This window comes from Gopherus flavomarginatus, chromosome 12 (genome assembly GCF_025201925.1).
Source record: "Gopherus flavomarginatus isolate rGopFla2 chromosome 12, rGopFla2.mat.asm, whole genome shotgun sequence".
NCBI lineage: Eukaryota > Metazoa > Chordata > Testudines > Testudinidae > Gopherus > Gopherus flavomarginatus.
Window position 1 is genome coordinate 4,969,016 of NC_066628.1, and position 27,179 is coordinate 4,996,194.

Below are 27,179 nucleotides of genomic sequence, written 5' to 3' on the forward strand. Positions count from 1 at the left end.
TGAGGGTTGTGCCCCCGCCCCTTACTTCTGATCGTGCTCTCCTCTCACCACCCCCAGAGGTGGAGGTTCGTAGAGGTGAGTTTGATCTCCCCCATAGCTCCCCAGCCCAGCTCCTAGCTGCTAGTCCCGGGTGGGCTGGGGAGGGACAGGACTTGCTTTTCCCCTACACAGCTGCTTGCAGACAAGAGTTGACGGGGGAGATCAGACCTATCTCCGGGTGCCTCCCCCGGCTGCAGGGCACTTCCAGCAGCACAGGGGAGATCAGATCCACCTCCAGCTCTGGCAACCTCTTAGGGCTGCAGGAAGCCCTGGAGCTTCCACCCACGCCTGGAGGAGGTACCCAGAGGGAATCTGATCTCCCCTGAGAGCCTCTGTGCAAGGGAGGAATAAGTTCTGTCCCTCCCCATCCCAGAGACTAGCAGCTAGAGATGGGGACACGGTAGTAGCCCCCAGCTTAGGTGCCCCCGGCCCTGCCCTTTCCCCCACATAGCTAGATTTCACAGGGGAGGTCTGATTTCACAGTCCGTGATGTGTTTTTCACAGCCGTGATTTTGGTAAGGCCCCAGCCGTAACCTTAATGAGGAGGCTTTGCTGTCACTGGCAGCTAGAACAGCGCTGCAGACTGCACTAGGCCCCATCAGCAGCACAGAGAGACTCGCATGCAGGTCGTGGTGAATAATATCTTTCACTTCCGCTTTTGGAAAGGCTTTCATTAAGCGCCATAAAGACCTCTCTGAGCACTGGATCGGCCTCCGGAGGGAACCGGGCCAGGTCTGGAAATGGACCAACGGCACCGAATTCAATCACTGGTGAGTTCTCTTTCTTGTTAATGGGTGGGAGAGGGGGCTATCAGGGAAATTGGCTTAGCCACAAATGTGACTCCCAGCTGATGGGGCTGAGGCCAGGGATCACAAGAGAGGATCCGGTGATTTGCAGGCTTAGTTTAAAGGCCAGCAACTGCTCCGCTGAGAACTGCAGGGAGCAGGTAGGTGCTTGCTGGAGGCAGGGCCTGGTTTAGTTCTTTGCTTGATGTTGAACTGTTTTGAGTAGTAAAACATATCCCTGAGGAAATGGAGAGAACTGCTGTTGTGATAGCTCTGAGACAAGCCTTAATAGCATAGCTCAGCTGATTACAGCTGGGCTTAACCCAACCCTACTTAAGGGTATGGCTACACTTGCCGCTGTACAGTGCTGGGAGTTAAACCTGTCTTCGTACAGCCGAGTAGGAAAAGCGCTGCAGTCTGTCCACACTGACAGCTGCTAGTGCCCTGTCGTGGCCACATTTGCAGCGTCTGCAGCGGCATTGAGAGTGGTGCATTATGGGCAGCTATCCCAGCGTTCAAGCTGCAAGGTGCTTTTCAAAAGAGGGGGGTGGAGTGTGACAGGGAGCGTGGGGGAGAGAGAGAGAGAGAGTGGATTTTTGGAGCTGACTCTGTGTCAGCAGCTGCCTTGCAAGTTCCGACCCATTTGCTGAAAGCAAATAGCCCTCTTTGGTTTTTTCCTCACAGACCAGATAAGCAGCCACTCCAAAATGGACCTCCACCCCCTCCCTCCCCCTCTCCTCAAGCAAACACTAGCTGTGGGCATTCCAAAGGGAGCTCCCTGCCTCTGCTCCTTCACAGCAAACAGTAGCTAGGTTTGTTTTTTAGATAAGCAGCTCCCGGAGCCTGGAGTTGACAACAAAACAAACAGAGGCATCACGACAAAACAAAGAGTTATCTTTACTTAAAAGCATTATGGGAAGGTTCCAGAGGTCAGTCACAGCGTAGTAAGATTATTCCCTGTTTATACTGGCACCCCAGCGCTGCAGCAGCAGCTATACTCTTTATTCGTCTCGTCGAGGTGGACTACAGACAGCGCTGTATCCAGGGAGATATAGCGCTGTATGTGCCTTGCCTGTGTGGACAGGGAGTGAGTTACAGCGCTGTAAAGCCACCACCAGCGCTGTAACTCTCAGGAGTAGCCAAGGCCTAGGCTGTTTTCAACATCCACACGTAACTGTTTTGCTGCTGACCATTTTAACAGAAGCATCAAGACAGCAGACTTCCCCATCGCCACTGGATGAGGTCCCAGATCCTGGGGCAGATAGTTGCTATCAAGGGTTGCTGGCGCTGTAAAAGAAAAATTCAACCCCCTTCCCCAAATGTAGTCCTCTCCTTCATGTCCCCAAAATGGGGAGAGACAAAGGTGATGCACCCCCTCCCGGTGACAAACGTTTCAGCTGCTCGCTGGGTCCCAAAACCCAGTATTTTCCTACATGAGAAAAGCCCCAGCTGTCCCTACCCTAGCTGCTTCCCAGTTTCCCTTGGCAACTTCTGTGATGCAGTTATGTTTGGAACGTTGCACCAAAATTGTGCATCACAGTGAAATTTAAAAATTGGAGAGCAGCGTTGAATGTGAACCATAACCAGGGATGTTGGACTAACTGGACTATACAAAAGTGAAAGGGGACGGTGTACATAACGTAGAGGCCCTAGCCGCTTGTTTTCTGTCTGCTGTGCTGCATAGAATACGAAGGCTTGACTTTAATTCTGTGGTGCTTGCAATGCAGGTTCAAAGTCAGAGCACAGGGTGAGTGCGCGTATCTGAACGATGAAGCCGTTACCTCTTCTTGGTGCGACACGGTGCGATACTGGATCTGCAGCAAGCCTGCCGGACTTACGCTGAGAGAGGAGAATGGAGCGCAGGGGCAAGCGGAGCTGTCAGAGCTCAGCTGAAGTGCTACTCTATGCACAGGGACACACGCACCCCCTTCCCTGACTTTTCTACTGAATGTATTTGTATCAATTTAGATCAAACTCGATATTTTTTTTAAAATGCACTTTATGTTTTTAAGGTAGCAGGGGGGTGGAGGTGCTAGTAATGTGCTGTATCTTGTTTCTGTGCAAGTGAAGGTGGGCCAGAGCCTCTCAGCATCTGCTTTTTCCTTAGTGGGGGTACCAAGATTTCGGCAAATTCTGAAGCATCAGACAGACTCTCAATTCCATGTCCTTGCGGTCCGCGAGCTGTCAGAGGGAAAACTGCTGCAGCGGGGATTCTCTGTACCTAGGTCCAGCTCATAGGCGCCAAATCCGTGGGTGCTCTGGGGCTGAAGCACCCACGGGGAAAAAAATAGGGGGCGCTCAGCTCCCGCCAGCTACAGTGGCTCCATGGCTCCCTGGCTGGCCGCAGATCAGCTGTTCCGGAACCTGCAGGGCTGGCTGTGGATCCGCAAGCGGCTAGCAGGAGGCGCTCAGGGGAGGAGCAAGTGGCGGGTGGGCAGGAGGGACCTCGGGGGAGGGAAGAGGTGGAGGGAGGGTGAAGCAGGGGTGAAGCCCCCACTGGGAAAAACAAAAGTCAGTGCCTGTGATCCAGCTGCTGGCACCCTGCACTTTAAATCCATCAATGTAACTAAAGAAAAGTTGCTGCTGTTTATCCTTCAGAGGGTACAATCACTATATTTGACCGTGCCACACCTGACCCCCACTATGCTTAGGGCCCTACCAAATTCCCTCTCTGGCCACCTAGCTCTGAAGGCAGCAGCACTGAAGTAAGGGTGGCAATACCTCAACCCCCCTAAAATAACCTTGCAACTCCCCTACAAACCCTTTTGGGTCAGGACCCCCAATTTGAGAAGCAGTTGTCTCTCCTGTGAAATCTGTATAATGCAGAATAAAAGCACACAAAAGACCAGCTTTTACAGAGGGAAAACAGATTTCACAGCCCGTGATGCATTTTTCATGACCGTGAATTTGGTAGGGCCCTACCTATGGTGGGCGCTGTCCTTGGCCTGAGGAACTTACAGCCCAAGCCGATGAAACGGGGTAGAGCTGAGATACAAAGTGAGCGTGATGATGGGTAGGCACAGGTCATAAGTTCCGGTTAAACCAGTGGGTGTGAATCCAAAGTCCATCTGCAAGGTTCTTTGAAATAGGCTTTTATTTCTGTATAATTTTGATGCATATTTTTTTTCACTTACAAAAAAATGTTGACAGGTTTCAGAGTGGCAGCTGTGTTAGTCTGCATCAGCAGAAACAACCAGGAGTCCTTGTGGCACCTTAGAGACTAACACGTTTCTTTGAGTATAAGCTTTCGTGGGCTGGAACCCACTTCATCTGATGCATTTTAAAAAAAAATCATTTTTTAAAAAAATTTTGTGTTCTCATCTGTTTGTTTTTTGTCTGATTTTCTTTCTCCTCTAGTTCGGGGGAGAAAGAAAATGTTTTTTCTCCTTGCATTCTTTCCTCTACCACAGTCTGTTTTCCTTGGTTCTCTGCCAGCTGCACATGCTGTACAGGATTACGTGCTACTGATCTGCTTCCTTTGCAAACCTTCCTCCTCCGCTATAAGGCCATTACATGGAAAGTGAGAGTCTGGATCTTCCCCCCTGGCCAAATAAAGAATCATGTGGCCTTATTCTCCTCTGCTTTGGGAAGATGGGACTCTCACAGTCCAGGGCAACTGCAACTATATTCCTCCTCTGTGGTCCCTCGAGGACACGCGTTCTAGGCTCCTGGCTCCTCAGCCATCACCTCTCTTGGGCAGAGCCCCACATCTCTCTCCCTCCCAACCAGGGTTTTTCCAAGCTCCACAGTTCCCTGCCTTACAGTATGACATTCCCCCAGCAAGCCAGACGGCCTAAACAGGCTAGTGGCTGCACCTCAGTGTCTCTCCAAAGGCTCGGAACAGCTGTAATTGCCAGCAGTTGTAAGTTACCCCACAGCCCTTTATAAGCAAGCATTTATTCTTATAGTGAGACACTATGAAGAAAAAAGAGGCGGAGTGAAGCTAGGGCACTGGGGGCTGGGATGGGAAGAGGTGGAGCGAGGTGGGGCTTTGGGGTGGAGATGGAGCACCCCCCCCCCGAAAGTAAAATCACTTCTTTACAAAATCCTTGCATAGATTTTTAGATGTGCAATCTGAGTATTCATCTTTCGCCTTAAATGCTTGGATTTTCAGCCATATCGTTTTTTAAATACATCCTTCAAAAGACTCCCCTTATCTAAACCACACGTGAACGTGGGGTATAGGGGCCCCATAAGTCCTGTGGATGGCCCTGAAAAGGAGAGTAAATCAGGCTAACAATTAAATCTGAATTCAGCTGCAAATTGACCTTCAAGCGATTGCTGTAGCTCCATAATGGGTCAGCCTCACACGCAGGCCTGGCTCTGGGTCTTTGCCATTCCAGATCCTCTTGTAGTCTCCCTTCACTGGACGCGTCTCCTGATCCCTCTGGTTTCCATTGCCTCTCAGAGGCTGCTCCAACAGCTGTTTCTCCCCTATCTTTCTGTGAGGCCCTGGGGAGTGAGTCCTGGGCTCCTCTGAGGCAGAGTCAGCACAGTTGGTTGTAATCAGCTGCAGAGACTCGGACCCCGAATTTCTCCCCTTTCACAGCTTCTTCCACACCTGGAATTTCAGATAGAGCAGTCTGGGGTTAGTGTGCTAAGCCTGGGGATTCCTCTTTTCATTCACAGCTCCCCTTACCAATGCACACATCCAGATTGGCTATCAGTAAATTCATGGTCTTCCATTTAATTAGCTCCCTTACTCTCCCTAAAGATCCCTAAGCACCTTAGAAACAAACTAAAGACCCAGCTCATTGAGTTGTGCAGAGATGTGGTCACATTGCGTTGAAGTGGATTCAGAGTAGCAGTCCTGTTAGTCTGTATCTGTGAAGTGGAGTGGAACATAGCAGCAGCTGCCAGCAACATGAGTCAGCAATTTTGGAAAAGCCGGAAAGGAGACGCCTGGGTCTGGCAGACACTTTCACTGGACGTTGAATGAGTGAGACCAGATGTTGGGTTGGGGAGGGTTTGGTCAGGAGAACAAGGGTAACACTGAGCATTGGGCTGCTAAACCCAGGGTTGTAAGTTCAATCCTTGAGGGGCCACTAGGGATTGGGGGCAAAAATCAGTACTTGGTACTACTAGTGAAGGCAGGGGGCTGGACTCAATGACCCTTCAGGGTCCCTTCCAGCTCCGTGAGATAGGTATATCTCCATATATATTATCTCCTGTAAATGTAAACATTCCTGCTCCTGGGAAAACGGTGTTTATATATATGTGAGTGGATGTGTCTAGATACTGACCACAGACATGGTATCAAGCCATTAGTACAACAGCCCCCAGATATGCCTCTTATGTTAGCCCACCATACGGCTGTTTTATCATCATATTACTTCAAAAACAATGTGAAGCTACTTAGAATCATAGAAACGTAGGGCTGGAAACAAAAAACTCAGATCAGCCTCAAGGCTGGATCTAGGCTGCAATTTTCCTGGGAAATGTGGAGTGATTTGAACACAGGGTTGCTGCTTTACAACCTAAATATACAGGCATTTTTCACAATCCCAAAAGTTTTCCAAGCTGGGCTTTTCAAAGGTCCCGACCCTAAGGGTGTGATCTTGCCCAGATAATTTAATTCCCTTGGGTGCCTCTGCAAAGGGGTCAGGCTCTATCCGAAAGGCAGGAGGACCGTGAGACCTAGGGCTAGATGATGACCTCCTGAGGTCTCATCCAGCCCTAATCATCTATGATGCTACGTGGGGTGGCAGTTTGTCACGTCCCACCAGCCACACACTGCTCTGTGGAGTATTGGCATCAACAGGCAGTTAATGAGGCCGCTGGCTTTGCAGTGCAGGCCAGTCTGGGACGCTGGTGACCTGTCTGAACAGGGGCTCTTGCCCTGACATCTGTAACTAGCAGTGACTTTCCCTAGGAGCTGGGCCTGGCCAGACGATGATTGGGGAGGAGGAGAAGGTTAAGGAGCGGGGCAGGGCCCACGTGAGGGCAGCCAGTCCCGCGGGAGAGGCAGGAGCCCTGCCCCGGCACTGCCGCCTGCGGCCGCTAGGTGTCCCCACGCTGCAGCGCCGCGGCCCGCGGGCGAGGCCCCTGGTAAACAGCTGAGGCCAGGCTGGAGCCGAGGGGGGTGGAGGGCGCGGGCTGCGGCCGGAGCACGGTAAAGGCCGGTCCTTTGGGGGCCGGGAGCGCAGGAGGGACCGGAAGCGGGGCGGGGCTGGTAGCCAAGCGGCTCCCAGCCCCTTCCAGGGCAGCTCTGGGCTCGCTGCAGCCAGCTGGGTCCGTCCCCCCATCGGTCAGGTCATTGCACCGGGGATGCAGAGCTGCAGCCCGCGGGATCTGCCTCGCCCCCAGCCAGGTCCGGGACAGCTGGTATGGTGCGCTGGGGGGAATATCCTGTGTCTGTGCAGGGGTCGGGGGGAGTGTGTGATCGGTGTCTGTGCAGGGTGTGCATGGCTGCTCTGTCTGTGGGGGGGATCGGTGTCTGTGCAGGGTGTGTATGGCTGCTGTGTCTGTGGGGGGGATCGGTGTCTGTGCAGGGTGTGTATGGCTGCTCTGTCTGTGGGGGGCGATCGGTGTCTCTGCCGGGTGTGTATGGCTGCTCTGGGGGGGCGATCGGTGTCTGTGCCGGGTGTGTATGGCTGCTCTGTCTGGAGGGGCGATCGGTGTCTGTGCAGGGTGTGCATGGCTGCTCTGTCTGGGGGGGCGATCGGTGTCTGTGCAGGGTGTGCATGGCTGCTCTGTCTGTGGGGGGGATCGGTGTCTGTGCAGGGTGTGCATGGCTGCTCTGTCTGGGGGGGCGATCGGTGTCTGTGCAGGGTGTGTATGGCTGCTCTGTCTGTGGGGGGGATCGGTGTCTGTGCCGAGTGTGTATGGCTGCTCTGTCTGTGGGGGGGATCGGTATCTGTGCAGGGTGTGTATGGTGGGGGATTGGGTGCTTTCTGTGCAGGGCTCTGTGGGGGAAAGGGGGGATATGTGTCTGCAGGGCTGTTTGGGGTTGGGTGTTTTCTGTGCAGGGCTCTGTGGGGGAAAGGGGGGATCCGTATCTGTGCAGGGGTGTGTGTGGTGGGGGGTTGGGTGCTTTCTGTGCAGGGCTCTATGAGGGTGCAGGGTGGATTTGATTTATATTAAATTGATTTAAATCATGATTTAATTCATGGTTTAAATCAAGTCTTCCTGACTAGTGATTTAAATAATAGATTTCTACATAAAAGTGCATTCTTGTTGGTTGTTATAACCTTAATACATATTCTTCACAACTGGGAGGTAGATGTAGGTTTCATTTTTAAAAGGTACACACTATACATTTTTAAACAGTGATTTATTTTGAAAACTTTTCAGATTAGTTTTACAGCTATATCAGGAAATGTTTGTTTTGGTTAGTTCGTTTACCAAAGGTAATTGAAGCAGATATTTATGAAGTCATTGGGAGGTGAACTATCTCCAATTCAACAGGTTAATCATTAATATTTGGAGGATTTTCTTGTCATGCTGTATTAGGAGGAGAACATCACCAGACAAACATTTAATTGTTTTATTTAACTAAAATAACAATGTTCTGTATTCTGGATTTTTCTCTTCAACAGCAAACATATAATATTTTAACAAAACAAGCCTATGAATTTTTAAATTTAAACATTCAAGTTTTTTAAAATTGTTTTCCACTAAAATTAGTTAAATGAAATTTAAAAAAAATTAAATCGACTGTCTTACAGGGTCAACATGAGAAACTTAAAATACTGGCTTCTGCAGATAACTCAGTCGTCTTAACCTTCATTTTTCCTGTTTGTTCATATTCTGGAAAAGAAAAATAAGCTTTCCTGCTTTGTCAGGTTCCAAACAATTTCTCAATTTGGAATGAATTAGTTCAAATGAAGAAAATAGTCTTTCTACACCGACAGAAGAAGAAGCTACTGCTGTTAAAAGTGAGATTATTACTTCAGCAATCTCCAGATCCAAGTACTTAAGTGACTTCCACTGGTTCACTGGCGTGACTTTCTTGAAAACATCAGCAAACATGTATTTCTTGAATGGCTTACCCTTAGCTCTGAAGTTTATTCTAGTTGGCATTATGGAGGGATGATCGCTGCATGTCCATGTCATAGCCAACTCCTCTTCTTCAGCAGTTAAGGTTTGACCCTGGTACCAAGTATTGAGAATATTTGCAAGAAAATGAGCTGGAGATGGTGCCTGTCCCATATGATTTTTTTAATGCTTGTAATTTAACTCTGTCATTGCATATTTCTCTTTTTAAGGTCTCACTCAGTTCCTTCCAAACCTTGGCTGTGACGGTGCCATCTGTTTTTTCATGATTTTCTTCACAAACTGTCATCCGATTAGGCCAGTTCTTGATATAGTGCTCAAAACAGTCCACTCCTGAGTTCCATCGCACGTCTTGTGGGAGAGTTAGCTCGGTTCCTCCCACTTTTTTCAGAGCAGCTGCTGCAAAGTGGTTGTTATGGAAGTATTTTGCAATTTCGATATTAGCCTTTATTTCTGGAGCAATGAAGTCTTTGGCTAAGGAGGTGCATCAAATGAGCACTGCAACCGTATGTTATTAACTTCGGACTCTCTTCTAAATAACTTCTTCTCATCTTGGCTATATTAGCAGCATTGTCTGTGACCAAACTGCTTCTAGACACTTGAAATTTTTTTTACAGTTTGTTATAGCTTTTACTGCTACTTCTTGTACGTATTCTGCTGTGTGTGCATTTCCTGATGTATCAATTGTTTCTGTAAGGAAGACATTCCCTTCTTCTGTCGTCACACAAGCTCATACAACAGGATCATTGTGGACATTGCTCCACCCATCAAGACTCAGGTTAACAATTTCACCTCCTAGACCTTTTGCACACTACTCAATTTCTCTTTCATACATTTTATCGAGCAATTTGCCTGCGACATCTGCTCTGTTTGGTGGACTGTATCCTGGTCTTAATGACTGAGCCATGTTAATGAAGTGTGGGTTCTCAATCATACGGAAAGGAGAGTCTGTTGCATAAACAAGCCTGGCAATTTTTTCATCAATTACCTCTTCTTGTAATCTACTGGTTCTTATCACAAACTTATCTATGATTCTTTCTGGGTGATGGAGATTTTTTTTTCTTTTTGCTACAGGTGATCTACTGTGGCTATGTGACATACATGATGTGACTGAAACACTGTCATTGGCAGATAACTCTGAAACTCTAGAAAATGATGGTGATCTTGAAGGTGGATAGTCTTCAGAATCCTGTATGTTGAGGATGGATTCTCCTAGATGAAATAAGGCAATGCAGTTATTTATTACCGTACTGCTCATTTTGTATTACTCGTTGCATTCACTGACACTCAGTACTAGTTTAAAAGTGAAGGAAGATCTGCCTATTTCAGCTATTTATTTTTTTATCACAACTGCATCTAAAAGGATAGTACCGTAGGGTAACAACTATATTTTTTGCTCAAACATGAGAATTCAAGAATAGTCCAGAAGGAAGACAGGCAGCCCTTAAGAAAGAAGTATGAAATAAAAATTTTACCAACCTCAAGATCCTGCATGTTCAGACATGTTGCTTTCGTCATCTTCAAGGCAGCTTCCTCCTGAGAAGGAACGCTTCTCATGATGTTTCATTCGCTCAATGAGGCCTTGCATTTCTTTGTTGCACTGTTTGCATTTTGCACCCATATCTGTCCTACCCACAGGTAGCAGAACTTCATTAAAATATTCCCAAACTGGATCTCTTTTATGGCCTGCTGCCATTATAGGTTTTCCCCTCTAGTGAGAGAATGGTATGGTAGATCTCAAAGCAATGAAGGATACACTTAGAAAGACCTCAAGGCTTCTGGAATATGCTGCTCAAACAGTTTCACTTTTCTTTCTACTACCTGTTCCTCCGTTCTCACATTTATCTCCAGACAACTTCTCCTTGTGCAGATCTATTCAAGCCTGTTATCTCTGGAGACACAAATCCAAATTTGGAGAACTGCAAAGCTAAGCATCTCTGATGGTATCTTCTAGGCTGAGCACTGAGTCCCATTGGGTAGATAGCAAGATTAACCTAAATAATCTATACAGAAGCCCCTGGAACCCCATAAGATTCTGTCCTTAATGAGTGAACTATTGGAACTCATTTACAAAACTTTTCTTAAACATGACATGAATATATTGTCTCATACTATAGGATTAGAATTTATAATCCCTATTGCATGATGAGAGATCTTTGAGCTATAATGTATCTTAATTAAAACTATCCTTAAACAGGATTTTTTCTCAAAAAAGCATTTTATCAAAAAAATCTGATTTTTTTTTAATAATAGATTTTTATCCACTCTGAGCTACCATAAGGTGGTTGCAGAACTGGTTGGAAAATCATTCTCAGAGAGTAGTTATCAGTGGTTCACAGTCTTGCTGGAAGGCTATAACGAGTGAGGGTCCCAAAGGGATCAGTTCTGGGTTAGGGTTCTGTCTGGATCTGTTCAATATCTTCAGTGATTCAGATAATGGCGTAGAGAGCACACTTATAAAGGTTGTAGACGATACCAAACTGGGAGGGGTTGCAAGTCCTGTGGAGGATAGGATTAAAATTCAGAATGGTCTGGACAAACTGGAAAAATGGTCTGAAGTAAACAGGATGAAATTCAATACGGACAAATGCAAAGTACTCCACATAGGAAGGAACAATCAGTTGCACACGTACAAACTGGGAAATGACTACCTAGAAAGGAGAACTGCGGAAAGGGGTCTGACAGTCAGAGTGGATCACCAACTAAATATGAGTCAACAGGGTAACACTGTTGCCAAAAAAAGCAAACATTCTTTCCGGATGTATTAGCAGGAGCGTTGTAAGCAAGACACAAGAAGCAATTCTGCTGCTTTACTCCACATTGATAGGCCCTCAGCTGGATACTGTGTTCAGCTCTGGGCACCACATTTCAGGAAAGATGTGGACAAATTGGAGAAAATCCAGAGAAGAGCAACAAAAATGATTAAAGGTCTAAAAAACATGACTTATGAGGGAAGAGTGAAAAAACTGGGTTTGTTTAGTCTGGAGAAGAAAAGACAGAGAGGGGACATGCTGACAGTACATAAAAAGGTTGTTACTCTGACGAGGGAGGTAAATTGTTCTCGTTAATCTCTGAGGATAAAGAAGCAATGGGCTTAATTTGCAGCAAGGGCAGTTTAGGTTGGACATTGGGAAAAACTTCCTGTCAGGGTGGTTAAGCACTGGAATAAATTGCCTAGGGAAGCTGTGGAATCTCCATCATTGGTAATTTCTAGGAGCAGGTTAGAGAAACACCTGTCAGGGATAATGCCAAGTCCTGCTACGAGTGCAGGGGACTGGACTCGATGACCTCTCAAGGTCCTTTCCAAGCCTATGATGAGGAGGAGTCAGGCGAGGTGCTGCTTTGCGATGACAGCACCAGCTGGTGATTGCTCTTTGGCTGGCAGTAGAGCCGTTTGGAGATCAGGCCTTACGGCGCCGGGCCCTGCACGAGCACAGAACGAAGGCGCTCCTTGTGCCAAGGAGTTGAGGTGCCGCCCCAGCGGCAGGGGTGGCAGAGCAGGGTCCCTGGGCGTGCTGTGAAGTGAGGGGGTTTTCCTCATTAGTGTCAGGCGCTAGATTGAATCCAGTGGGGTGATGCTGTCACGTTTCCAACAGGAGCACACTCAGGGCCCTGTGGCTCAGAAGACCACAGAGCCGTTCCCTGTAGAGCTCTGGTGGCCAGGTCTTGTGCTCTGGGGCTGGTTGAGGGCTCTTTCGGGAAGGCCCTGCAGAGCCTGAATACACAGTCTGCTCTGGAAAGTGCAGGCATCTCTGCCTCCCCCTTGTGACCGCGGGGATCGCTGGCTCTGCCCCATGCAGTGGGGTCCCCGGTGGGGCCGTTGGCTCACGGGATGTGGGCTGAGGTAACTGGCATTTCCCTGGCTTGCTCTTTTGCACGGAGTTGGTGTTCACCACACAGGGTGGCCGTAGCCAGACCAGCTGTTTCCCACCCGTCCCGTTCAGAGGTTCAGTCCTGGCGCTGCCTGGAGCCAGTTTGATTCAAGGGGCTTTTCTACCCCTGTGTTAGCGAACGGCTGTGGGCCACACTGGCACTATGGCTCAGGGAGCCCTGGGATCGTTTCCCCTCCACTCTGATTGTTTGTGTCTGAATTGACTCTCCTGTGTTTCCACGGGTGTTTCCTGGCTGTCCCGTCCGTGCCAGCCCCAAGTGGCAGATGAACGCCGAGCTGGGTGGGTATTTACCTGGATCCCACCTGCTCTGATCTCTCCCAGCAAGGCCTCGATCCTGATAGTGGATGGAGCGAGGGGAAGAGCTGCAGGTCCCAGATCTCAGCAAAGGCGAGGATGACAAGAGCTGTCCAAGCCCCCAAATAGGTGAGGGATAAATAAGCCCAGCTGAGAGGGGTGGGGCCAGCTGGGACCCCCACAGCCACCCCTGCAAGCCCTCCTGGCCCAGCTTCTCTCCGAGGTTGTCACCACCCTCTCCCTGGTCTATGTGCACCTGGCAACCATCCCACCACCTGCGCCAAGGCCCCCAGAGCCATATGATAGCCAGGTCTTGGCTCTCACTGAAAAAGCCAATAATATTTCCAGCCCACACAGAGCCGAAGAAAGGCCTGTGAACGTGAGCTGGGTGGTGCTGACGCCTGCCTGAGTCAGCAGCAGCCTGAAAAAACTGCAAGAGGCGTGACCGCCCCCTTCAGTCCCAGCTCGGAAACCCTCTCTGGGGAGGGGTGGGGCCAGGTGGGCGGGGCCTCAGGCTCTGACTGCCGTAGCTGAGGCCCTGGCCTCCCATGGGGACGGCTCAGGCCTGATTGCCCGTTTCTTCCTGCAGGTGAGGGGCTGGCGAGCATGGCCAGGGCAGAGGATGCGGCACCGGGAAGGGGCGGCACCAGCACTGATGTGGAGCCGGTGGAGGGAGCGTGGCCCAAAGACCCTGCTGCAGGGGCAGAGGAAGCGGCGCCCGGAGGCGGTGCAAGGGTGGAGGAGGCAGTGCCGGGAGGTAGCACTGATGCAGAGCTGGCGCGGCACAGAGACCCCACCATCAGGTGGCCCTTTAAATGCGGCGACTGTGGGAAGAGCTTCCGGCAGAGTGCCATGCTGACCAGGCACCAGCTACGGCATGCGAGCGAGAGGCCGTACGTCTGCACCACCTGCAGCAAAGGCTTTTGTGACGGCGCAGCACTGGCTGCGCACCAACGGACGCACACGGGCGAGCGTCCCTTCCCCTGTCTGGCGTGCGGCAAGGCCTTTGCCAGCAGCTCGGCGCTGCTGGTGCATCAGCGCGTGCACACCAGCGAGCGTCCCTACCGCTGCGGGGAGTGCGGGCAGAGTTTCCGGCAGAGTGCCCACCTGACGCAGCACCAGCAGGGTGCCCACCCCGGCCCGCGCCCCCATGCCTGCACTTACTGCGGCAAGAGCTTCGGGCTGCGCTGCACGTTGGTGTGGCACTTGCGGACGCACCGTGTCGAACAGCCCCACGCCTGCCCCGACTGCCCCCGCCGCTTCCGCCACTGTGCCCACCTGCTCCGGCACCGGCTGGTACACACGGGCGAGCGCCCCTTCCCCTGCCCAGTCTGCGGCAGGGCCTTTGCCCTGAGCGCCACTTTGCTGCGGCACCAGCTGGTGCACACGGGCGAGCGCCCCCATCGCTGTGAGGAGTGCGGGCGCAGCTACACGCAGAGCTCCTACCTGCGCCAGCACCAGCGCAGTGCCCATGCTGGCCAGCGCCCCCACACCTGTCCTGACTGTGGCCAGGCCTTCGCCGACCGGGCCAACCTCCTGCGGCACCAGCGAGGCCACACGGACGCCCAGCCCCACACCTGTGCTGAGTGCGGGAAGCGCTTTGCCCAGCTGGCCAGCCTGGTGGAGCACCGCCGGCGGCACACGGGCGAGAAACCTCACGAGTGCCCCCGCTGCGGGCGCTGCTTCCGCCACCACTCGGCCCTGCTTCGCCACCAGCGCTCGCATGCCGGGGAGCGCCCCTTCTGCTGTGGGCAGTGCGGGCGTTGCTACACCCGCAGCTCCAACCTCCTGCTGCACCAGCGGGTGCATGCTGCTGAGTGACATCCCCTCCGCCAGGACATCACCGGCAGCCGGTGCCTCCCACACCACTCGTGCTGGGATGGGCCTGGCCTGGCCCTGACCAGAGGGTGCACTCTTGCATGGCCACTCCCCGCCCACTGCCCAGGAATGGGGGTGGCTGGACCCATCCAGGCACTGAGTGTGAGTGAAACTGCTGCCAGCACTCACGGTTTCTCCAGCCCCACGTAGCAACATGGGGACAGAGCTTCCTGCAGGGTGGGGGCTTTGGGGATGGAGGCTGTGCCCAGGCAGTGCCTGACCCCCTTTTTTCTCCTCTTCGGCTGGCTGGTGCTGCCCGATCTGCTGCCCCAACTCACTGGGCCCTGCCGTGTGGCCCAGCCAAGCCAAAGCCCGCCCTGCAGCTGCCCAGCTGTGCCAGGGCGGGTGCACAGAAGCAGAGGGATGCCAGCACTCAATGCAGGCTTGTGGGAAATGGGGGAGGGGCTGGCTGGAGGGATAGAGAGGCTGCGGGTTGGGGGGAGCAGCTTCGAATGAATTTTCTAAAATGTTTTGTTACAAAGTGAAAATAAACCCGTGACGTTCTCAAGCCGCTGTGGGGTGGCTGCAGTGGGCAGGCACCGAGCCCCGTGTCCTGAGGGGAATGCAAGCTCGGCACAGGCACCTGGGGTTGCTATGGCTTCATCCTGACTTCACTTTGGAGAAATGTCTCTTTGGGGGTTTTTGTTGCCGCCACAATGTGTGTGACCGTGGGCAGTACCACCTCCCTGCTCTGTTTCAGTTGCTCCGAGAGGAGCTAGCTGCCTCCCTCCTCTGAGCAGGGACCGATCCTTTGCAAGGCCTGTAACTGTTTCACGGCCAGGGCTGGCTCCAGGCACCAGCTGACCAAGCACGTGCTTGGGGCGGCACCTTGGGGTGGGGTGGTGCTGGAGTTTTGGGCTTGGCTTGGCGGGGCAGCGCTGGAGGGGTTTTTTTGTTTGTTTGTTGTTTCAGCCGGGGGGCGTGTTTCAGCGGCGTGGCGCTCGGCGGGCAGGGGCTGGTGCGGCGCTCAGGGCTTTTGGTGGCGCTGCGTTCGGGGGGAGTGGGCGTTCGGCGGCCTGGCGCTTGTGGGGAGGGGTGTTTCGTCGGGGTGGTGCTCTTTTTTTGCTTGGGGCAGCAAAAAAGTTAGAGTTGGCTCAGACCATGGGGTGGCAGCCCCAGCCCGGGGGGAGAATGGGGCCCAGCCAGCCACCAAGGTGTGGGAGGGGGCTGCAGTGCTGCTGCTATGCTGGGTCCTTGCTCCCAGGCTAGAGAGCTCAGGGCCAGGAAGGACCAGCAGGACCCAGGCTCTGTGAACTCAGACTAGAGTCTAGTCTGTGGCTGAGCAGAGACCACACACCCCATCCCTCCATCCAGTCCAGAGTGAGACTCCCGCGCCCAGGAGAGTTGCCCCCAGGCCTGTTTAGTGAGAGCTGGGTAAGGACAAGCCACATGGGCAGGAGCCCCCAACCTCCCGAGCACACCATGGTCACCTAGGGCAAGGTCTGGGTCCAGCCAAGCCCCATATTGTGGTGGGTGGGGCTGGTCCTGTACCCAAGAGGGAAAGTTCCATTTCCCCCCCCCCACACACACACACGTGACTCATAGCCTCACCCCCTCATCTTTCGGGTGGAGCAGCCACCCAGAAGAATGAAAGTCAGCCCCTGTGATATTAAAAACAATAAAAGAACCAACACACATACGAATACACCTAGCAGAGATCACCCCCATTGCAACGACCACCGGGGCCTCTGCTAGGGGTCAGTCCCTGACACCCCACACAGGGGTTTTCTGTGGTTACAAGTTTGTAACAGCCTTAGCTCAGACCAAGCAACCCGTGAAGAGATCAGTCTGTCCTTTATCCGGCTTGAGCCTCTGTTGCTCAGATTCCCGGTCCAGGTGAGCAGCAGAAAATGCCCCTCTCCGTGGTGGGGCGTAGCTTCCAAAGCCTGGGCTTTGCATATGTGGAACTGGGAAATTTGCATTCTCCTCCCCCTAGAGGTTCCCACAGGCAACCCCCTTGACCTGGTTTGTCCCAAACTCAGTTCTTGTCCGGCACGTGGTTCGCTACAGTCCTTTGAAGTTCATAACACATCCCAGTGTTCACATCACATCTTCCCTGCAGCGAGAGATCACACACAACCCTGGCCCGCAATAATACATAAACCATTCACTTAATATAACAGGGAGTCCAGTGGGACCTTAAAGACTAATGGATTTATTTGGGCATAATCTTTCATGAGTAAAAAAAAAAAAACCCTCTTCTTCAGATGCGTGGAGTGAAAATTACAGGTAGAGGCATAAATATATATTGGCACCTGAAGAGAAGGGAGTTACCTTACAAGAGGAGAACCAGTTCGATCAGGGTGGATGTGGTCCACTCCCACTAATTGATGAGGAGGTGTCAGTACGAAGAGAGGGGAAAATTGCTTTTTCATTTGCAAACTTAACACCATTAATTTGGGCTTGAATGGGAACTGGGAGTGGCTGGCTCACTACAAAAGCAATTTTCCCTCTCTTGGCCCCAGCCCTGAGCTGCCCCCAAACTCAGAGCCCTTTCGTGTACCCCAAACACCTCATCCCCAGCTGTACCCCAGAGCCTACACCCCAAGCCCAGAGTCCTGACCACCTCCTGCATCCCAACCCAGCTCCCCCTTCTGCTCCCCAAACCTGTCATCCCCAGCCCTACCCCATAGCCCTGACCCCCCTTGACCCCAACCTTCTGCCCCAGCCCTGAGCCCTTCTGCACCCCAAAGCCCTCATCCCAAGCCCCACCCACAGCCTGCACCCAGAGCCTTGACTCCCTCCTGCAGCCCAACCTCCCTGCCCCAGCCCAGAGCCCCCTCCCACACCCTGAACCCCTCATTGCCAGCTCCACCCTTTGGCCCTCACCCCCACACCCCAACCCTCTGCCCCAGCCATGAGCCCCTCCCACAGCCCTGAGCCCCTCCCGCTGGGTCACAGGCATCAACAATTTTCTTCAATGAAACAAGCCTGTTACCCCATTGTTCTGTCTCTGAGGCTGATTGGTTTCTACTCCTTGCACAACTGATGCAAGCCAGGGGGACTCCACCCAGAGTTCCCAGCACTGCTGGACAGAGACCCCCTTATTCCTGCTCTCTCCCCACTGCCTAGGGTGGCCAGACAGCAAGTGTGAAAAATCAGGACAGGGGTGGGGGGTAATAGGAGCCTGTATAAGAAAAAGCCCCAAATATCGGGACTGTCCTTATAAAATCGGGACATCTGGTCACCCTACCAGTGGGCCCCCACCCCACGAGATTGCTACCACATGCCCTGCAGTGACTGAAGCCATGACTTTTCCTCTGGGGCAAACGTTCTTTTTCTTTCTGGAAGTCTGAGATTCCCTCCTCCCTTGGGCGGGGAAGGAGCAAGGGGACCTGCTCTGAAGAGTCCCTATAAGGATCTGGGATTGTGCAATGCAGGCGGGGGCACGTACTGTACCAGCCCACGTGCACCATCACCCCACTCTCATCTCATCCTGTCGATTGGGTGTCAAGCGGCTGCCTGGGCTGGGCTTTATCAGACTCAGCTTCCCATGGTCCCCACATCCTCCCCCCCCACCCATGGGCGGCAAGTTATAGACTCACATGGTGCCCGCGGGCCCAGCTCCACCAATGTTTGGGGCTGGGTCACCCCACGCCTCCCTGGAGTGTCCCCCAGCCCTCTCCCCCTTGCTGGCCCCATGCACGTCGCTGGCCCCAGAAGGAGCAGAGCATCCCCGCCTCTTCTGTGCAGCCCCATGCTGCCTCCCTGCAGCAACCGCTGCCGTAGGGTCCTAGTGCCCCCCCCTCCACTGCCAGGGCAGACTGACTCTGAGCCTGCCCTTCCACCTCAGACCCTTCCCTTTTCCAGTGGGACCCTCCAACAGCACAGCCCCCGCCCCCGCAGTCACCGCTCCTGCCCCATGCTGGGCAAGGAGGTAGCCCCATCCCCCACCCCTAGTGAGGCTACAGTCAGGGGCAACAGCAGGGGAGGCACCCACCGCGGGGGAGGCGAGGGAGATTCCTGGACCTGGGAGAGGCCCTAGGAGCACCTGCAATGACAGTGGTGGGGGTGAGTGTGCTGCTGGGGAGGGGAGCGGGAAAGGGGGGCTCCTCCCCCAGAGCTAGGGTGACCAGGTGTCCCGATTTTATAGCGACAGTCTCGCTATTTGGGGCTTTTTCTTATATAGGTGCTAATTACCCACCACCCCTGTCCCAATTTTTCACACTTACTATCTGGTTGCCCTATGCAGAGCTCGCTGCTGCTGGTAGGGAAGGGGCTGGGGGGAGTCCCCGGAGCAGCCTGCCTGCATCCCAAACTCATCCCCAGCTCTGCCCCACCCCAGAGCTTTCATCCCCCCACCGCACCCTCTACCCTAGCCCTGAGCCCTCCAACACCCCAAATGCCTTATCCCCAGCCCCAGCCAGAGCCCTCACCCCCACACCCCAACCCTCTGCCCCATCCTTGAGTTCCCTCTGACACCACAAACCCCTCATCTCCAGCCCCAGACAGAGCCCCTCACATTCCCCTGCACCCCAACCCTCTGCCCTAGTCCTGAGCCTCTCCCACACCCCAAACCCCTCATCTCCAGCCCCAGACAGAGCCCTCACACTGCCCTGCACCCCAACCCTCTGCCCTAGTCCTGAGCCTCTCCCACACCCCAAACCACTCAGACTCAGCCCCAGACAGAACCCTTATCCCCCTGCACCCTATCTGCCCCAACCCTGAGCGCTGAGCCCCCTCCTGTATCCCAGCCTCACCCCACAGCCGACACCCCAACCCTCTGCCATAGCCCTGAGCCCCCTCCTACACTCCAAACCTCTCATCCCCAGCCCCACCCCAAACCCCGTCCCTCCCCCAAACTCCCTCCCAGTGCCTGCACCCCCTCCCTCCACATCCCCTCCCATCCCCAAACTCCGTCCCAGCGCCTGCACCTCTCCTACACCCCAGACCTCCTACCCCACCCAAACTCCCTCCCAAAGCCTTGGGCAGGTGGGGGCGGAGTTTGAGCACTACCAAAATTTCTACAAACCTGCCGCCCATGCGAGCGGTCAACTAGCTAGTTACATGCAGTGCTGCCAATTCAATAATTTTCCAGCCTGCCCTGTAAAGCTGAACACCCTCTCTGATTGCAGTTCCTGGGGAAAACACCATCAGGGCCAAGCTGCAGAGCCAGAATGAGACAGATTGCTAGTGCCCCCACCCCAGGTAGGAATTGGGAAAGAGGCCAGGAGGGGGCTCCCTCTCTGGGCTGGAAACTTCACTTCTTTGAGGGGTGGGGAGAGGAACCACCAGCTCTCAGTTTCTGCAGAGTCTGGGGCAAGGGGACCCCTGCACTGGGATTCCCCAGGGACAGGGTGCTGGAGGGAGCTCTGCTGAAGGAAAAGGAGGGCAACTGGAGCACAGATTCATGGGGATCCCTGTTGGGTGGTGTTTTCAGGAGCAATGGGGTGGTGAGGTTTGGAGGGGAAGTGTTTGCTGGAGACATGGGGGATCCTGCCCTCCAGTTTCCCAGAACTGATCAGGGACAGAAGGGGAATTTGGAAAGCACATGCACACACCCCCACCCCTGGAATCCTCTGTCAAGCTCCATTGAAGAAACGAGTTAGCAAACTTCCTTCCTGGTGAGATGGATGCTGCTGACACGGAAGCAGGTAGATGGGGCCTTTTTCATTGTTCGTAGAAGCCCGTGGCCTCTCCAAAGTTACCTTCTTTAACTGCAGTTAAAAATAGCATCTGGGCTGTGAGTGTGAAGCTATTTTTCAGTTTGGGTTTGCTCCTTGGTTCGTTCTCTCCCTCTCTAACTTCAGCTGGTGTAAAACAAACTAAAATATTGGTAGGAGATCAGCCTGTCTGGGCAAATTCCTTTTTTAAACCAACTAAAAGCTTCACTAAAAGATTGGTTTGTGCCTGACCTCGGAATGCACGCACAGCATTAACTGCTTGCCTTTGCATATGCATTTCAACTGTGGGGCCAGACAGTCTGCACTTAAAAGGTTACCCCGCCATCGCTGTAGCCACTTCAGTGTAGACACTGCCTGTCCACCTGCCTGAGAAATGGCGGCTGTTCACAGGGGAACTTGGGTTGGCTTAGCTACGCTGCCCAGTATGTGCATTTTTCACCCACTAGTGTGACCAGCTAGTGCAATTGACCTAATTTTCTAGCACAGACCGGGGCTTAATGCCTGGAAAAGAGGAGGGTGGGTCCAGGAAAGGGTCATGATCGATTTTCAAGTCTGTGAAGGGCTGCTATAAAGAGGCCAGTGATCAATTGTTCTCCATGTCCCAGTCCCTGTAGGACAAAAAGGAATCGGCTCAGTTCCACTTGCTCTTCAAGGCACCTCGGTGTAAAGGACGGCACCAGCTGCCAGGCTATGGAGAATCAGGTCTGTTGTTTTTATGTTGGGTGCTGGTGAAGGTGTACAGAATGGAGAGACACTGTCCCTTAGTGGTGGGGCAGATGGTAAATCTTTATCGGTATGATTACAGCAGTGGTTCTCAACCAGGAATACGCATCCCCCTGGGGTACGCAGAGCTCTTCCAGGGGGTACATCAATACATCTAGATATTACAAGTAGTGACATAAAAAGCACTAGCGAAATCAGTACAACTAAAATTTCATACTGACAATGACTTGTTTATACGGCTCTCCATACAACGTACATTGACATGTAAGTGTGGTATTTATATTCCAATTGATTTATTTTATAATTAGATGGTAAATGAGAAAGCCAGCATTTTTTTCAGTAAGAGTGTGACTGTGACACTCCTGTATTTTTATGTCTGATTTTGTAAGCAAGTTGTTTTTAAGTGAGATTAAACCTGGAGGTACGCAAGACTAATCAGCCTCCTGAAAGAGGTACAGTGGTCTGGAAAGGTTGAAAGAACCACTGGATTACAGCCTGGAAAGACTCTTGTCTCCAGTGCTGATAAGCAGATGAAAAGAATGGGCCATTAATTTGGAACCTACACAAGGAACTACTTTGGGCAACATATACACAACCTGTGGAACTCACTGCTGCAGAAGTCAGATGCTGGTGGATTAGGGTTGCCAACCCTGCAGGATTGTCCTGGAGTCGCCAGGAAATTAAAGAGCAGTCTTTAATTAAAGATTATGTCAGGTGATGAAATCTCCAGGAACATGTCCAACCAAAACTGGCAACCCTAAGCTGGATCTTTAGGACTGTTGACAATATTTGTGCAGTGGGCAGAGGTAAAGAGTTCTTCTTTCACCAGTAGGTAGAAACTGACCCATATAAGCAGCTGTCACCTGTAGAGGGCTGGAACTGTCAGAAGGGCTCGGCTCCCACCATCGGGGCAAGAGCGTCTAAAGGGCTCAGCGCGTTGGGTGCATGATGGGCACTGAGACCTCTGGAAAATCTTGGCCCACTTACGTAAGTGCCTAATTGGGAACTGAAAACTCCATCCCCAATGGTGAGTGCTGGACCCTTGTAAACCTGGTCCGGAGTTCTTCTGTCAATAATGGGGCACCCCTCCAGAGCTGGGGTCGTATCTGACCTCGTGGGAAAGAGCTAAAATAATAATAATAATTAATTAATAATCTGGTTCTCTTCATCAACACATCTCAAAGCGCTTCACAAAGCAAGTTGGCATCATTGTACCCAATGGGGAAACTGAGGCACTGGGCAGGGACAGGACTTGGCTACGGTCACAGCAAGCTGGTGGCAGAACAGAACCTAGCTCTCCTCAGGGCAGGGCCAGTCTAGTGCTCTAGCCACTAGGCCACATTGCTGCTGAAAGAAAACTCTAACGGGGCCCAGTGGTCGTTCTGCCAGGCTGTGTTAGTGCCATGTGGGTGACCAAACACCATGAACTAGTGCAGTCCTTGCCAAGTACCAGTGCCCAGGGTGTGGCAAGGTGGGGGTATTTTGCTTTTTTCAGAAGCATCCAGGGCCGGTGCAACCCATTAGGTGACCTAAGCGGTCGCCTAGGGCACTAGCATTTGAGGTGCGGCATTTCGGGTTCTTCAGTGGTGACCGCAGTGGCCGGATCTTCGGCCGGCCCAGTCGTCATCGGCATTTAGGTGGAGGGAGCTGGGCAGGAGCGTGAGGGGAGGGCCGCCTGCAGCAAGTAAGTGGGGAGTATGACACGCAGGGGAACCGCTCCCTGCCCCAGCTCCACCTCCTCCCCTGAGCACTCCGCCCCGCTCTGCTTCTCTCCCTCCTAGGCTAGTGGCGCCAAACAGCTGTGAGCAGAGGTGAGCTGAGGCCAGGAGCTGCTGCACGGCTCCCTGGGCCAGGGGAGCTGCCATGGGGTTTGGGGGGCGCTTCAGGGCGGAGAGGGGGAGTTGTTGCGGGGGGGCGCCTCAAGGCGGGGGAGGTGGGGAGCTGCCATGGACGAGGCACTTTAGGGTGAGGGAGGGGGCAGAGAGCTGCCACAGGACTCGGGGGGCGCGCAAGATGGAAGTTTCGCCTAGGGTGCGAAACATCCTTGCACCCACCCTGGAAGCATCCTGCGTTGGCCATGGGACACAAGACTAGACCGCTGGGGGATTTTCAGTGCTGCAGATCCAGGCATGTGGAGGCTCAGTCCAGAGTTTCCAGCTCCTCTCTTGGCTTTCCTCCAGGTGGTGCAGGGAGCAGCCGGCTGGCTTGTAAACTGCCTGGGAGGGGAGGAGAAGGCGGTTAGGTACATTTGACTCCACCGGGTGTGCTGAACCAGGTGTGCTGGTCCCAGGCCAGTCATGGGGGGAGCTGGGCGAAAAATGCCTCTTATTTGTTATAGGAAATTGTGAAAAAATGTCTGTTTTTTAAAAATTAACACTGTTCCCCTCCCCCCCCCATCACAGCCAGGGCAGAGCCCCCGTCCCTCAAATCTAGCTCTCTCTTCCCTCACACATGCACCCTCCTGTCTAATTTCCAAAGTGCATCTCCCCTCAGGCTCTACCAGCAATCACCAAACAGCAGTTATGGAGAAAGCTGTGACCAAGGATGCACTGATCAGGTTGCAGAGTTTGCAGAAATGGTGTTTCACTGACTATTTGCATTCCAGGCCTTGCAAAGCCAGATTTAACCCGACACCAGTTTACTCCACTGGAGGATCTGGTCCACACACCCTAACGGACAATACACAGAGCTGGCGTGGCTCAGCTTGAGAGCCAATCCTTTCCCCAGGCCCTCCAGAGGCATCCACAGCAGCAGGGCTCACTCACCTCTCCCACAATCAGCCCCAATACACAGAGAACCAGGATGGCTAAGCCAAGGCGGATGGTGTTGGGCACCAGGCTGAATCTGGCTCTGTTCACTCTTCCCGTGTTTGCTGGTGCAGCTGCTGAGAGAGGCAGAGGGGCATCTGAGAAACCGACTTCTCTGTAGGCCTGATCCAAATCCCACTGACATCTGGCTGTCTCCATCATACTCACATGGTCCCCACTGCTGTAGTATCGGGGCACCTCACAGGCTTTAATGTCAGTGGAAAGACTTTCATTGAGTTTTAGATCAGAGCTTGTATTGTGATAAACCAGCGCTCAAGTGAGAGGGGATGTGGTGGGACAGCAAACGCTCACCCTGCTGCTGCTGCCTTCCTGTGCTCCAGATTCTCCACTTTCTTTCTCATTAAAAAAACAAACAAACTATGTTTTGGGGAAGTGAAAAATGTCTCTAGCCAGGTCGATGTTTGCAAGAAAAAAATAAACCTAAATAAACTGAAAAAATTATGATTTTTAAAAATGATCAGTTTCAAATACTTCAAAATAAAAACAACTCTGACATTTGGAAATTTGTTGTGGTTTTTATTGTTTGAGCGGCGGTAGTGTTGAGCCAGCTCAACCCAGCTTGGTCTTAGCATGCTAAAACAGCTTATGGCATGCCCAGAAAATGAAATGATTCAAGGATTAGAAAAGGTCTTGTAGTGAGACACTCAAGGTGCTCAGACTGTCTCCTTTATTGAGGAGAAAGTTAAGGGTGATTTGATTATTGTCTGTGATGAGTAACTACGCTGGGAACTAAAATCTGACAACAGACGGCTCTTCGATCTAGCAGACCTTAAAGGTACAGCACGGTCCAATGGCTGGAAAGTGAAGCTAGACAAAAGCAGACTAGAAATAAGAACATAAAACTGGCCATACTGGGTCACACCAAAGGTCCAAAGCCCAGTAGCTTATCTTCTGACAGTGGCCAATGCCAGGTGCCCCAAAAGGAATGAACAGAACAGGTGATCAAGTGATCCATCCACTGTCGCCCATTCCCAGCTTCTGGCAAACAAGGTGAACATTTTTAATATGGAAGGTAATTAACTATTGGAACAATTGACCAAGGTTCATGGTGGATTATCCATCACTGGACCTTTTTGAATGACAATCGGATGTTTTGCTAAAAGGTCTGCTCTCGCTCCACCACAGCAAGTGGGCTTGAAGCAGTAATTAATTCAGGGACGTTCTCTGGCCTGTGTTATGTGAGAGGTCAGACTGGAGGATCACGATGGTCCCTGCTGGCCGTGGAATCTATGAATCTGACATATTCCCTGCAGTACCTGTAGGCTACAGAGCGAGTGCCTGGAGCTGTGTCTAGGATTCTGAACTGGAATCTTTGAAATCCAGGCTCCCCGGCTCCCGACCAAGGTTTGCATGTCCTAGGTTCCGTGGAAAGCGCAAAGGACTGGGGTGGACTCTTTGGGTCAGGAGAAGTCCCTGGATCAAATCATTCTGCCCTCCTTCGGCTAATCTCTCCCATCTGTGCCTTTCCCCTACCCCAGTCCCACACACCCCCAATCTAGATGTGCTCATATCACATGGAGACTCCTTTCCAGGGGCGACAGGTACCGTAGGCTAGGGGAGGCCCAAGCCGTAACTCTGCCTATGCTCCACCTCTTGCTTCTCTCTCCCCTGAAGCCTGCTGGGGCTCTGCTCCAGCCAGCAGCCTGGAGACCGGGGCTTGGGCCAGCTGGGGAAGGCTGGCTGGCAGCTCAGGGCAGGAGGGCTGGGGCTCCTCTGGCTGTGGGGGGCAGGACCTGTGGGGGAAGGGACGGGGCTGGGGGCTAGCTTCCACTAAGGGGGGGGTTCCCCCACTGCCCATCTTCCTCTCTATGTCTGTTACCTCCAGTCACTGTCAGGTTCACCTCTGCCGTGACAAACACATCCAGGCCTCGCACTGTTATCTGGTACATCCCGGCGTCCGCGGGCTGCACACGCTGGATCACCAGGGAGCCGCTCTGCAGAGAGACGTTTGCTTGCTGCTGATATTCCTCCGCCACCTTCACGCTGCGCTGGCAGGAGCGCCGCCCCCACTCGGGGGCGCTGCCGCTGCACTTGGTCAGCACGTAGGCTAAGACGGGGCGCTGGCCCGAGAGGAAATCCCATTTGAGGTGGAAGAATTCCCCCAGCGGGGTGGAGAATTGCAGGGAGACGGGCAGGATGGCTGTCTGGTTGGCGATGGCGTGGACTCGATTCTGCAGAATGGCTAGCAAGAGAGTGGAGGAGGCACTTATAGAACAGAGAAAGACTCGCGAATTCTATAAAGCGGATTTAAAATGCTGGCAAAAGCCCCTGCTCAGCAATCCCTGGACCCCTAAGGAATGTGTTTCTCTCCAGAGTGGGTACAGCCCGGCCTTTGCTCCCTACCAATGGGCGTGAGTCTTCTCCTTGGAAGGGAGAGCAACTGAAATAAAAAAGGTTTTTTCTCTTTGTTTTGATGTCAGTTCCTCTCCGTTCCTTAGCTCTTTGCCATTGGAAAAGAAGGACAACACTGTTTTTAAAAGGCCATATAGTTATATCCACCTCCCACTGCAGACATTAATCTCTCTTTGTTATGAAACTTATCCCACCAGAAAAAAGGAGGGGGAAAACGGGCGGGGGCAACCAAACAACCTCTTACAAAACATGATTTCCTTTTCCAAACACCGAAATGAAGCAACATTTTCTAAACGTTCAAAACGAAACCAGCCAAAAAGATCGGTTTCATTTCCATTTTTTTGGTTGAAGAAATGAAAATTTCTGCAAACAATTTCAAAAGAAGCAAAATTTGTCAAGCCGCATTTATTTCTATTTTCAGACCGGCTCTAATGACAAGTAATCTACCAGTATTTATGGTCACCGATGAAGTTAGACTTGGTCTGCACATAGATTTGGGGCCAATATAATGACATTGGGGGAGGGCTAGCTCAAATTGGTTTGAGCATTTGCCTGCTAAACCCAGGGTTGTGAGCTCAATCCTTGAGGGGGCCACTTAGGGATCTGGGGCAAAATTGGTCTTGCTAGTGAAGGCAGAGGACTGGACTCAATGACCTTTCAAGGTCCCTTCCAGTTCTAGGAGATTGGTATATCTCCATTTATTATCTATTATTATGTGCTTTTTATACCAGTACTGCCCCTAATGTGGCTGCAGCTATACCAGTATAA

General features: G+C 52.3%; 1 protein-coding gene and 1 long non-coding RNA gene across 7 annotated transcripts in view; one reads left to right on the forward strand and one right to left on the reverse strand.

The window, feature by feature from the left end:
* The window catches only part of LOC127032316 (C-type lectin domain family 2 member D-like), a 279,024-nt gene that overhangs the window by 191,144 nt on the left and 60,701 nt on the right, over positions 1-27,179 (forward strand). The window lies entirely within an intron of this gene.
* Positions 21,606-24,301, reverse strand: LOC127032370 (uncharacterized). Its single transcript, XR_007768778.1, has 3 exons — positions 23,997-24,301; positions 23,286-23,447; positions 21,606-22,356 (listed from the first exon to the last, which is right to left on the reverse strand). It is a non-coding gene; the product is annotated as an uncharacterized LOC127032370 (long non-coding RNA).